The sequence below is a fragment of the Diadema antillarum genome, unplaced genomic scaffold, assembly GCF_040938485.1.
Source record: "Diadema antillarum isolate AM-2024a unplaced genomic scaffold, OU_Dant_1.0 seq00000507_RagTag, whole genome shotgun sequence".
Lineage (NCBI taxonomy): Eukaryota > Metazoa > Echinodermata > Echinoidea > Diadematoida > Diadematidae > Diadema > Diadema antillarum.
The window spans coordinates 2,691,380-2,702,935 of NW_027271462.1; the positions used below are offsets into that span (position 1 = coordinate 2,691,380).

Sequence of the window (11,556 nt, forward strand, 5' to 3'; positions counted from 1 at the left end):
TTAAAGACTATACAAACTTTACTTTGGTAACCATAGCGACGTGCCTCGTATTGTGTTGTGTGTATTGTAGCTCTGCTGCGTGTGTTCATCGCTCAGGCGCTAGTGTACGGACCGGTACGCACCGCTGCCCGCCCGCGTACCCCACCGCGATGCCAGCCTAGCCGCCGCTTGCCCGTCGTGCTTGCATGCAGTGTGGTGTGTGGTATGGGACAACTTGTACACCAGCTCATAGTGATCCATTCCTCTGGCCTGTTTATCGATTTTGATAAAGTGTCTTGGACAAACGCGTCATAACGTCAGAGTCATTATTGCTTGTTGGATAATTCCTCTAAACTGCGAGTTTCCAACAGCACGTAATATTGAGAGGGAATTGTGAGAGTCACCACCCTGGGCCTGAGATGTAAGTAGACATGTCTAGATTCTATAAATTTTACCGGTAGATCCCTCTAACGTTAATTATAAATCGAGTAGATCTATGTGTAATAATGTGTGATGGGGACCAGACGGGATAGAATGCATTAGGTCTAACACGTTAGACAGTTAATTTATAAAACGTACATCTACACCATGTCATGAGCCTGTAGAAAATAATTATGATAGATTTGGGAGTAACATTATCTCTACAATTCAATGGGAGTAGGCCTAGATCTAGACGTCTACAGATTTTAGAGGCTAGGGTTAGAATCTAGACTTCTAACACAACTGATGTTCATGTTGCAAGTTTAAATTATACATGGTAGATATAGATCTACTTCTGTAACGTTAAGTAGATCTGTCTACTTGTACTAACACGTTAACATCAAAGATCTTATTCACTCACTACAGACAGTACAGAGTCTTAATTTCTACCTAACGACAAATGTTAGGCTGGCTTAATAAAAGTTTAGAGTGTTCTACTTCTAGTTCTAACTGTTAGAATCAATCTAACTGTTAGAACTAGAAGTCTAGATAGATTCCCCACTTTTTTTACTCCAGAACCCTTATATTTTTGGTCCAGACATGTGATGTACGAATGAGGTATCATGTTGATGCATGACAGAACATCCGTGAATATTGACAGTATTGTTTGATTGGAGGGGGGGGGGGGATGAGTGCAAAATGCTAGCCAAAAGATAAGTTCAGAAATTAACTAGCCAGCATTGATGGGATGAGTATCTTGTCATGGCAAATTACACTAGTATCTACCTGCTGCGACAAGTCAACCTTGCATTTATAGATTGAGCACTGCAGTGAATGGGTTGGACACAAAAGTCAATTTAAAAATCTTTAAGCGTAGTCCTGAGTTTACAAACTTTGTACTGTACAACATTTACTCATTCTTAATTTACAGATGCCAATGAGGATATGAAGGTGTCCTTGGGAAGGGTCCCAAGAATTCATCCGTATTTCTGAGCAAATTGTGCAGTTGGAGAACGTGTCCATTGTCCCTCAAGGCCAAGTCATCATGGTATGTACAATTTGTGTACAGTTTCTTGTAGAAATGTTAGTGGGAAGTAAACATGCTTACAAGAGTTCTTTGATATATGTTTTTCGGTATCCTAACAAATTTATGCATTGGCAGATATTAGTGAAATCAATAGCTCATAGAAATGTATTTAATTGCCTCCAATGAAACAAATGGGTTGTATCATATGTATCATATGTATAGTAAAGGTTGAAGATTGCTTGTTTTTCTCATGAAAAGTAGTCATTACTCCTTTCTCATCCCTTTAATATGGTTATTAATTGAAAATCCAGCCACTCAGAAAATTGCCTTACAGGTTCCAGTTTGTTGAATACACCATACAGTGTATTTATACCATATTGTACACATGTACATATACTGCATGAATACATGCACCTACACTGTATGAGAGGAAAATGTTCCTGCACTGTATTATTCATGAATACATTTCATTTCATTTTTTTCATTTATTTCCACATTGAAAACAACAATCATTACATTTTCAAGTCATAGTATAAACATCAGTTGTACACTGTACATGTATTGCACAGATAGTATCTGCAGTTGCTGTTGCATTTCCAGACTTTGAAATTTATCAGAGATGGTGCACATCTCATTATTGGGATGGTTTAATATATTAGTTTCTCTTGATTCTTTTATTGCTATGTACTATAAGAGAAAGTACTTCAATTAGAATGCTGATAGTTTGTGTACGGTAGTGATTTCATTCTAATGGTGTATGAAATCAGCAGTGTGATGATGTGACAGTAACATTATTGCTTTGGTAATGATTGCATTCATTATTTGTGATATCAGTGCTGAGCTTCATTGTAAAGTTTCGTGACTGTAGACGTTGATCCCAAATGGGGGTAAACAAAAAATATTGTATGGATACTACATACAGTATACCTTTACAACATCCAAGACAGAGAATGTCAAAATCTTCAATCCTTATTTAACAAACACAGTGATTACAGTGTTGGTGGTTTTACCTTGGGCATCGTGTTGATGAGACAATGATTGATTTTGGACAGCCAACTTAATGCAATCATAGACCAAATTACTAACCGTAGCATAACTCTGGTAACTTTTTCTTTATGTGCCAGTCTACATAATTGCTGTAATCAATCAAACAAACACACACACACACACACACACATATACACTCACTCTCATACTCAAATAGACTTTGCCTTTGATAGGAAAAGGAAATAAGTGCACTATGGATGAAAGAGAAAATGTGTGGTGGTTGTGTACATATGTAAATATGCAGTAAAGCATTTTGTTGTTGTTCTTGCAGCCTGGCAAGAAGGGATTCAGTCGCAGTGCCAAGGCCTTGCCGAGGGGCCGCAGCCGAAGCAAGAGTCCCAAGAAAGGAGGAAAGAAGAAATCCCGGTCAGCTTCCCCTAGCCAGAAGAAGCCAGTAGATCTAATGAGTCCTGCCGCCATGACCAATGCCTACTACATTGCCCATGGACCTGTTGACTTTCTGGAAATTCGGGGCTTTGGCTGGCCCAATGCCCCAAAGGGAAAAAAGAAAGGGAAGGGCAAGAAGAAAAAGAAATGACAAGCTGCTTGCCATAAACCCTATAGTTTATAGGTAGCATCATGAAGGCGGTAGACATGTCAGAACTGAAGTAAAGCCAGTTGACATACAAGTGTACATGCTGGAGTGGTGCCAAAAGAACCCCCTGGTATATGTTTTGAATGAAAAATTCAGGAGGCTGGTGAGTCCACAAGTCTGAGGATGATCATTTTCTTTATTATAATTTTTTTGTTTTTTTTTGTTTTGTGGAGTTTTTTTTTACCATGGAGGTGAGTACCAGGAGGCATACCTTTTCTCACTGTAAAAACCCTTTAGGGCCAGTGAGTTAGGCCAAGTCCTTTGGAGGCCATGGTTTGTCCCAGAAATAAATCTGGAATGATCATGAATACCAAGTTGCTTGTGTAATTTTTGTTTCCAGAGAGGGTGTGAAAAAACAATTAAAAGGAAGTTGCGCACAATTTAATGTGTACATGTACATGTGCAGTAAGCTTGCAGATGTTGTTTTTTTGCAGACCAAGGCAGGCAAACTGATATTCCCAATAATTCCTTGAGAAGCTTGCAAAGATGGAATGTTTGTAATATAGTTACATAGTTTGAATCAGAATGATTGCGTAAATACTGAGCTGAACATACAGTAAAGGCAATCACTTCTCGCAGTACACTCTGTATACACACACATTCAGGTGTGTCAGTTTGATGTGAATTTTCTATGAAGTACACTGTATTGCTAGATGGTGTCGTGCTGTTTTTATTGTCCACAAGAGATACCAGGTGATAACTAAAAATGTATACAAACATGTCATAAATATTCTTAATGAAGTGCACCTATGTATGCATATAACTTTGTGTTCACCTTTTTTCTTTTTTTTTTAACATGAAGAAATATCTGCTGCACTATCAAAAGGATCAATGATAACTTTATGCAGTCCAGCAAATAATCATGGACTTTATCAAAGTTTTGCAGTACTGTATTGTTAATCTGATACATTATGATTCAATACTTGTGATTCAATCGGTGTGAGCTTTGTGACATCTGGATTGATTGAAGTCTTTTGCAAACAATGTTGTAGTCAAAGTCAATCAAAAATGTGCTAGTTTTGCCTGTTTCAATCTCTAATGGCAAGAGTATATTGAGTTCTGAATTCACCAAAGTATGGAGGGCTTCCGTTTTATAAAAAGGGTATGTTGTACTCAGTAGAGTAGAGTACCCCTTTTCCAGAAATTGTGTGTAGAAAAGGTTATATTTCAATCACAAAAGTGGAGAATCCTACCGTAAATTGTGTACAGAATTTTACTCAAATTACACTATCAATTTGCATTCAGAGGTAAAGGTTGTTCCAGTACACAGTTTAATGTAAATCATGTCATCGAGATATTGTATGCATTCCCTTGTCTTGGATGTCTCAGAAGTGTTGTTATCTACTCATACAATGTATTGACATTAGATAGTAGCAAAATCATCTCTGAAAATGTTAGTTTGCTAGCAGTATTGTATTACTGTTCATTTTGCGTACCTCATTTTCTGAATTCTCAATTCTGAGTGGTTGAAATTGGGGGCGTAAATTCAGCAGTTGCCTGCAGCCCCATAGTACAGTGTACCCAAACTGCCCCATACTATTTTTACTAAACTGCCTTTTGGTTCGTGGTGATGTGTTTGCATGGTGTACATGTAATGCACCTTGTCCAATACAATCGGAATAAAAATATCTGGCAGTAGCGATTAACCAAGTAAAATCTTACAGTATGTAAAATAGATGTGCACTGCTTTTATTTAAGGCGTTATAGATATTATTGCCCCTTGGGATCTCTTCTTTTTACTATGATCCTTGGAGTAAGAGATATGCCCCTTGGGGCAGTGATATTGGCATTGACCTACAAAGCATTCCATAATGTGTATACTGTTGGAGATACTGCATCAATCTAAACATGTCTTTTTTAGGAGAATGTTGTGTGAATGCATTCAGTGTAGTCGATTCTGGGCAGATGAACATTTATGTATTTGCGCATCTATTACAAATTTGCATTTGGTGGATTAAGTGAGCCTGAGAACTAAACAACATGACAGTATTATGGGTGCAGAATGATTTAGATATATACATTGTACAGTCAACCTTGCCCAAGTCGAATCTATTTGGACTGAAGAAATAGCTTTGACTAAGAGAAAGTTTAACTCACAAGGGATTAAAATCAGTGGAATACATGTATAAAGAGAAGAGGACTTGAAAAGACCTTTGACTTACATGTAGGCAATTATTCGACTTATGCAAGGTCGACTTAAGCAAGGTTGACTGTATAATATGTAGTTGTATACGCTGGTGAATGGATTTCAGAATACATGTATTTGCAAAATAACATTTTCACAGTATTTCTTGCTTCAGTATCTGTTAAGTTTGCATTTACTGACTCCATTGTGTAGTAATAGTTTCCAGTAAATTCAGGGCATTTACAGTAACTGGCAAGGGATTTGTCTCAAGCATCTTTGATGTCTGTTGCAGGTAGAAGGCGGAATAAATAAATGAGAAGTTATTGATGTCAATACATGTATTTTTTTTTTTCAGTCTCTGAATATTACAGCTAGGAGTGTAAACTGCTGCTGCTTCTTTTCAGGGACTGGTGCTTATTGTTTTTCACTTTTTTCCAACAGAATTGTTCCTTTATGGTGTTTATTTCTCTTACAAAGAAGTGTACAGTATGCCAACTGTTACACATTTAATGTCTTATAGTACTACACTGTGTGTCGACGTATGTATTTGTACGTGTAGATTGACAGAAAGAGCAAAATTGTAAGCTGAGATACTGCTTTCATTGCAGTTGTTCACAAAAGCATGGCAAGTTATAAGGCCGGGTGGTTACTGTATTACAAGTACTGTTGCCTTGTAAAATAAAGAAAAGCAATTACATGTACCATAGTATACACCACATCTGAGCTGATACAGTCAACTCCATGTAAGTCAATCTTGACGTGGGACTGGGAGAAACACATCGACCAAGGTGATACAGTCTGTATTCGACTTCTGCATGTTCAAAGGAATAATTACTAAGTTAGACTATTCAGGAGTGTATAAATTAGATTTTTTCCCCTATTAGCTGATGATTTGACGTACAATTTTGCGCTGTCGACTAAGGCAAAGTTGACTCTATTAGCTGTTTAAACAATACGGTCACTGATCAACTTCACAATTGCTAGCCATCTACGCATAATAAAGCAATTGTGGAAATGAATGTAATTTATATAGTAAAATACACTGTATATGTAATAAAAATCTATATTCAAGGTGTTTATTTCATTCATCCTTTTGAGTTTCTCATTTCATTTGTGGTATCCCATTCGGATGGTGTGTGCTGAGTTGAATGTGCAGCGTTCAGAATTCTTTCTTTCAAATTTATGAGTGTCTTGTGGTTCAGTGGGGATAAAAAATTGTCACTAAATACTTCTTGAAAACCGACTGCTTTATTGTCGCTCCAAGCTGCTGAAGGGCGCCTCTGTAAACGAGTATTACAACACAATCAAGGACGCGTACTTTGTTCCCATTGTTTCTATGGAACATGCTGAGTACACAATCCTTGTCCAATGATGAGTAATTAGGCGTTTGCATCAATGTCTGTTTGGCTAATATCACCACCTTAGCTAAATTGCTTATCCGGTCTTACAATATTAATACCTAGCAGTTTCAGGGAGGTTTCGGTTCGCCTCCCTGGTGGTTTCGTACCTATTTTATTGCTACTTGCCGCAGCTTAACTTTTCCGGTCGTGGATACATGTAGGCCCTACAGATCATGACACTCGTAAGAAAAGTTCGTTTCAGCTCTTCACTTATGTCTGTTTTCTCCGCCCCACCCTTTGTGATTTTTATTCAGTTCAGTGTGGCACCATGTATCATTTTGCATGATATTTCAGCCGAGAGGAAGTCTCGAAAAAAAAAAATGAATAAATAAAGCTAGAACAAAAAAAAAAAACCAAATTAACAAAATTGAGCGAAATTTCACTAGAGCCTCTTAACTTGTATTTATATCTATTGGATTTATTCATTTCCGTATTCAAACATCAAAAGGCAGAGTGGTACAAGGAGCAGTGAAAACAAAAACAGACAAGCAGAACAATCTTAAGATATAGCAAGGTGTATATAGTGCAGAAACAGTACGTAAACAGGGAACAAATTTACTGAAATACGGAGGGATTGTCCATTCAGCTGTATCAACAAGAATACAAGTGTTCTTCCATAGGGTCCCGACATGATATTTTCGATAAATATATCCATGTTGACTATTAACTCAAAAGCATAATGCCTTATAAAAACTAAGTGTGAAATATCTTAAATGGAGAATAACAGACAGTCAGGAGAAAAGTGTTTAACTTATTTCTAGGTCCAAACTTAAAAGCATCTCTATGAGAAAAGTTCATTTGCAGTAATCAATGTTGGGTTTGGGTAGATACATTGTATAATTTTCTTTTGGACCTAAGTACAAATATTCATGTTGGCTGTATTTAAACAAATCCTGTAAATATAATGAGAGGACAGTCCATTAATTGCTTTACATACCATGGAATATAGAATTTAATGACAAAAAAAAAAAAAAAGAAGTCTAGATTCAAACAATACCCTATACATGTTCACAGCGGCTATGCAAATAGCTCTATATTGCAATCTTTAAAAGGGGTTATGTACTTAGCAGCTGCCATACATGTTATATCCCCGTAATAAAAAATCGGGAGCATGGTTGCGTTATACTTATTTGTATAATATTTTCAAACCAGATAATATGGGTGAATAAAAAATCTTACCAACGTATTTCGTGTGATACCGTAACGTTTTCTACATGTAAATTCTGTTATATATATATATATATATATATATATATATATAAAAATGTATAATATTTAGTGGTATATTATCAAGATTATCATAGCTAGTACTTTTTAATGACAATAGTATCAACATGAAGAAATTTCTCGCCAGACACTTTCAGATCTTAAAAGAAAAAAAAAATACAAGGATGTCACCTTTCCATTGGCAAGTACTCTGTAGGTACCAATATTCCAGGGAAAAAACTTCAATTCGGTTTTTGTGTAACAATAATGCAAAAATGAGATGAAGCAACACATTTAACAGAATTGACAGGCTACAACTTCAGCAAGGCTTTACGCAGATACTTGCTGCACTTTTCTAACAAAACGTAGGCCTATATTCATATATATCAGATGGGAAAGAGAGATAGATAGATAGGCAGAAAAGTTATATTGTATTTGAACCCCCTTTCTGAGTACAAACACACTAATATCGTCTTTTACTATACTGAGTTGCATATCTTGAAGTACACTGCTAATATTATGCTCAATCACTTTAACTTATTTATCTTACAAAAGAGGGACAATGACAGATAACATGAAACTACTCTTCCTGCCAAAAAATAAAATAAAAAAATAAAAATGAAAATAAAGAAGCTACAGACACAAAAGTAAATGCATTATATGCATGTGTACGAAGGGGGTGGGAATTTATTCCGAGACTTTTGGTTTTAGACGATGTTCATACATTTCATCATACATTGCCTGACATTTACCAATTATGCGAACGCAATCAGGCGTGAGATCTTCCAGTGATGGAATAGGGCTGGACGTAGGGACAAACTTGGAGCTGCAGAAAGCCCTCTTGAACGCCAGGGAACCGGGAATGATACCATTCGTGTAAAGATCCATACAACCCTGTTTCCACTTCTTGACAACGTCCATCGAAGGATCCCACTCAAGCAGATCGTCGCGGTACTCGACGTTGATCAGCTCACAGATCTTTCTCAGGTACGTCGCAGGATCGGTGAGGAAATCTTCTGTGTCGATGATCAGCGGGTTTATGTCGATGTGTTCCCGGATATACTGCCAGAGTGCGTACATTTCGCCATACCAGTGCAGGGTAGGATACGTGTCGTGCACTTCTTCCATATTCGAGCTGGTATCGCTTGCATCGATTCCTTTAAGATCCAGCAACATCTTGCGAAAGGACGGTATCACTCGCCGTGGGTCACGAATGAGGATGACGTGGCGAAATCCCGACGGAATGTAATCATAGGAATCGTGGATAGCCACTGCCATTTCCTTGACCACTACCGTGCGACTTGTCGAAAACTCTAAGTCCGGCTTGATTCCTCCAAAGCTGGAATGAAATAAAAAGAGCGCGAAAAAAAAAAGATCGCAAAGAAAATAAAACAAAGACAGATAGCAGATGTGATGTTTTATATAACGTTCCATTATTTCGCCTCGAAACGACATAGAAAAAAAATACAAAACTGATATTCAAACATAGGTACAAACGATCAAGTTTTCGACTGCGTCTTGCGACAGAGCAATCAAACCTTGTCTTCCTTCCCCTTCGTAAACCATGCTATAAAGAAATACAAAGAAAATGTCGAGTCTTTGGTAAGGAAAGTTTTGGCTGTTTAGGGCCCCTCTACAAACTGTTAAAAGCAGTATCAGGGCAATTACCCCTCGGCTAAAAGCTTTTTAGTGTTTAGGTTGGGGCAAAGATTTGGGTTAAGGCTAGGTTTAGGGTTCTTAGAGTTTGGGTTAGGGTTAGGATAAGGTTCAGGACTAGGATTTAGGTTATGTTCAGGGGAAGGGTCTCGGGTAATTGTCCGGGGGGTAACTGCCCCAGAACCTTACATAAGCAATATAGAAATATCGAGTCTGTGGAAACTAAATATGGAACGTTTAGGGAATTGTGCCTATCCCAGGGAGGAGGGAGAAGCACATTTATGGGATTTCCATTTTCACCAGTCAGGTGGTAGTGGAGAGTCGACAAAATAGAGTACATAATAAATGGAGTGGTCAGTCTGGAGATCACTTTTGAACATGCATGATCATGCATGGTCCAAAGCCATGCAATCAGCATCTGACAGACAACATTAAATGATGGTTTGCATTCGGGGTAGATAATCAAGGGTAGGAGCATACATTTTTTGAAACTGTTAATCATTTTGTTGCTATATGGTGGTGTTACAGACAAGTTTAATACTATATGTGTTTCGATCTCTCACAGATTACTATCATTATAAGACGATTTCTCTCTGTTCTTCGAAGTCAGTCGACGCGAGTATTCATTTATTCATCGGTCACTCATTGAGTCAGACTTGTGAACTTCATCTGGGCACTAAGACAACAAACGGCCATCTTGATACTGCACATCATTGTCTGTTGTCTGTTGTGTTCTTTTTCGGGAGCAGGGGAGTGTCATATCGTGTGGTAATAGAGAGTGGAAGGTATACGCAAATGTGAAAATGTGGCATTGCTGAAAACAGTCTCTATCGCGAACTTTGCGTACAGTTTCTCATTATCACAAGGCTTTCGTGACACATAATACCAGATGTGTCGAATATCTCCCCCGTTCTTCATTTTAGGATTGTTAGTGTCAAAGATGGCTCGATCAAGCCATTGCCTGAATTCTGAAGAACGAAATACTGTGTTCCACCGTCCCTCGATGACATGCACTGAGTTTGTCAAGAACGGGAATAAGGTGTATATCCCCCTCGGACATGAGGGAACGTTTGAAATTCATCTATAGTGCACTCGGTACAATGGCATATTTGAACGTTTTATAAGAAATATTGCAATAAAAAGATATCCAAAAGGACAATGTGAATGACTAAATCGTACTTTCGTCTTTCACCGTGTACTATACGTCTATGGAGTTGCACTCCATAGCAATGTACGTTCTTGTTATTTCTTTTTTAATTAGCAAACTTTATTTTATTTTCAGATAAACGAACCTTTGGAATAGCGAACCTTATTTCATTTTCAAATCAAAATACGTTTGGAGTAATCAACCTCCGGAATAAGGCCACAAATGTTCGGATTAACGAACCCTGTTTCATTTCCGGAATAACGAACCTTAGATGTAAGAACCTTATTTCATTTCAGGACTATAACGAACCTTCACAGTATAGCGAACATCACTCTACACACAAACGTTGGTGTACTTCCTAATTTTTCACAGGGATGCTACGAACCCAAACATCCCCTTATCTCTCAAGGGCCTGAATTGGGGAATTGGTATATCTATATAAGGACAGAAAATATCTTTTAAGATCTAGCATGTTTGCTGATAAGGGTTAAGTTTATGGGATACCTTTCGGTCTTTGAAGAGTTTGTTTTTAACCTTTTGAAAGAAAAAAAACTAGCTTTTTGTCATTGATTGAATTGAATTACTGAATTTGCACATTTTACATTTTGCATTTTGCATAATTAATATAAAGGGAATTCCACAAAAATTCATTTTTTCATGAAAATTACACATTCCGTTAACTTGATGCTGACATGCACGGTTACCCCTGCTTTCTGAAAGCGGTCAGTCAGGTGCTTTTTCATTTTGCTAGAAAAGTGAATTTTTAGGGAATTCCCTTTACATCTTCATTAATTTGTTGTCAACACATGACATCATAACCGTAACTTAGTACTCTCCAGCTGTTCCACCAAAACTTTAAAAATTCATAACTTTTGCATCGATTATCTGATTTTCCTCAAACTTTCACTGATTTGTTCTACTAATGTTACTGCTTTTACTCAATCCACATTTCTC

At 37.4% G+C, this 11,556-nt stretch overlaps 1 long non-coding RNA gene across 1 annotated transcript; it reads left to right on the forward strand.

Moving 5' to 3' along the window:
* The first annotated feature begins 294 nt into the window (after nt 1-294).
* On the forward strand, nt 295-3,161 carry LOC139733976 (uncharacterized). Its single transcript, XR_011711126.1, has 3 exons — nt 295-400; nt 1,331-1,447; nt 2,745-3,161. It is a non-coding gene; the product is annotated as an uncharacterized lncRNA (long non-coding RNA).
* Nucleotides 3,162-11,556: the final 8,395 nt, after the last annotated feature.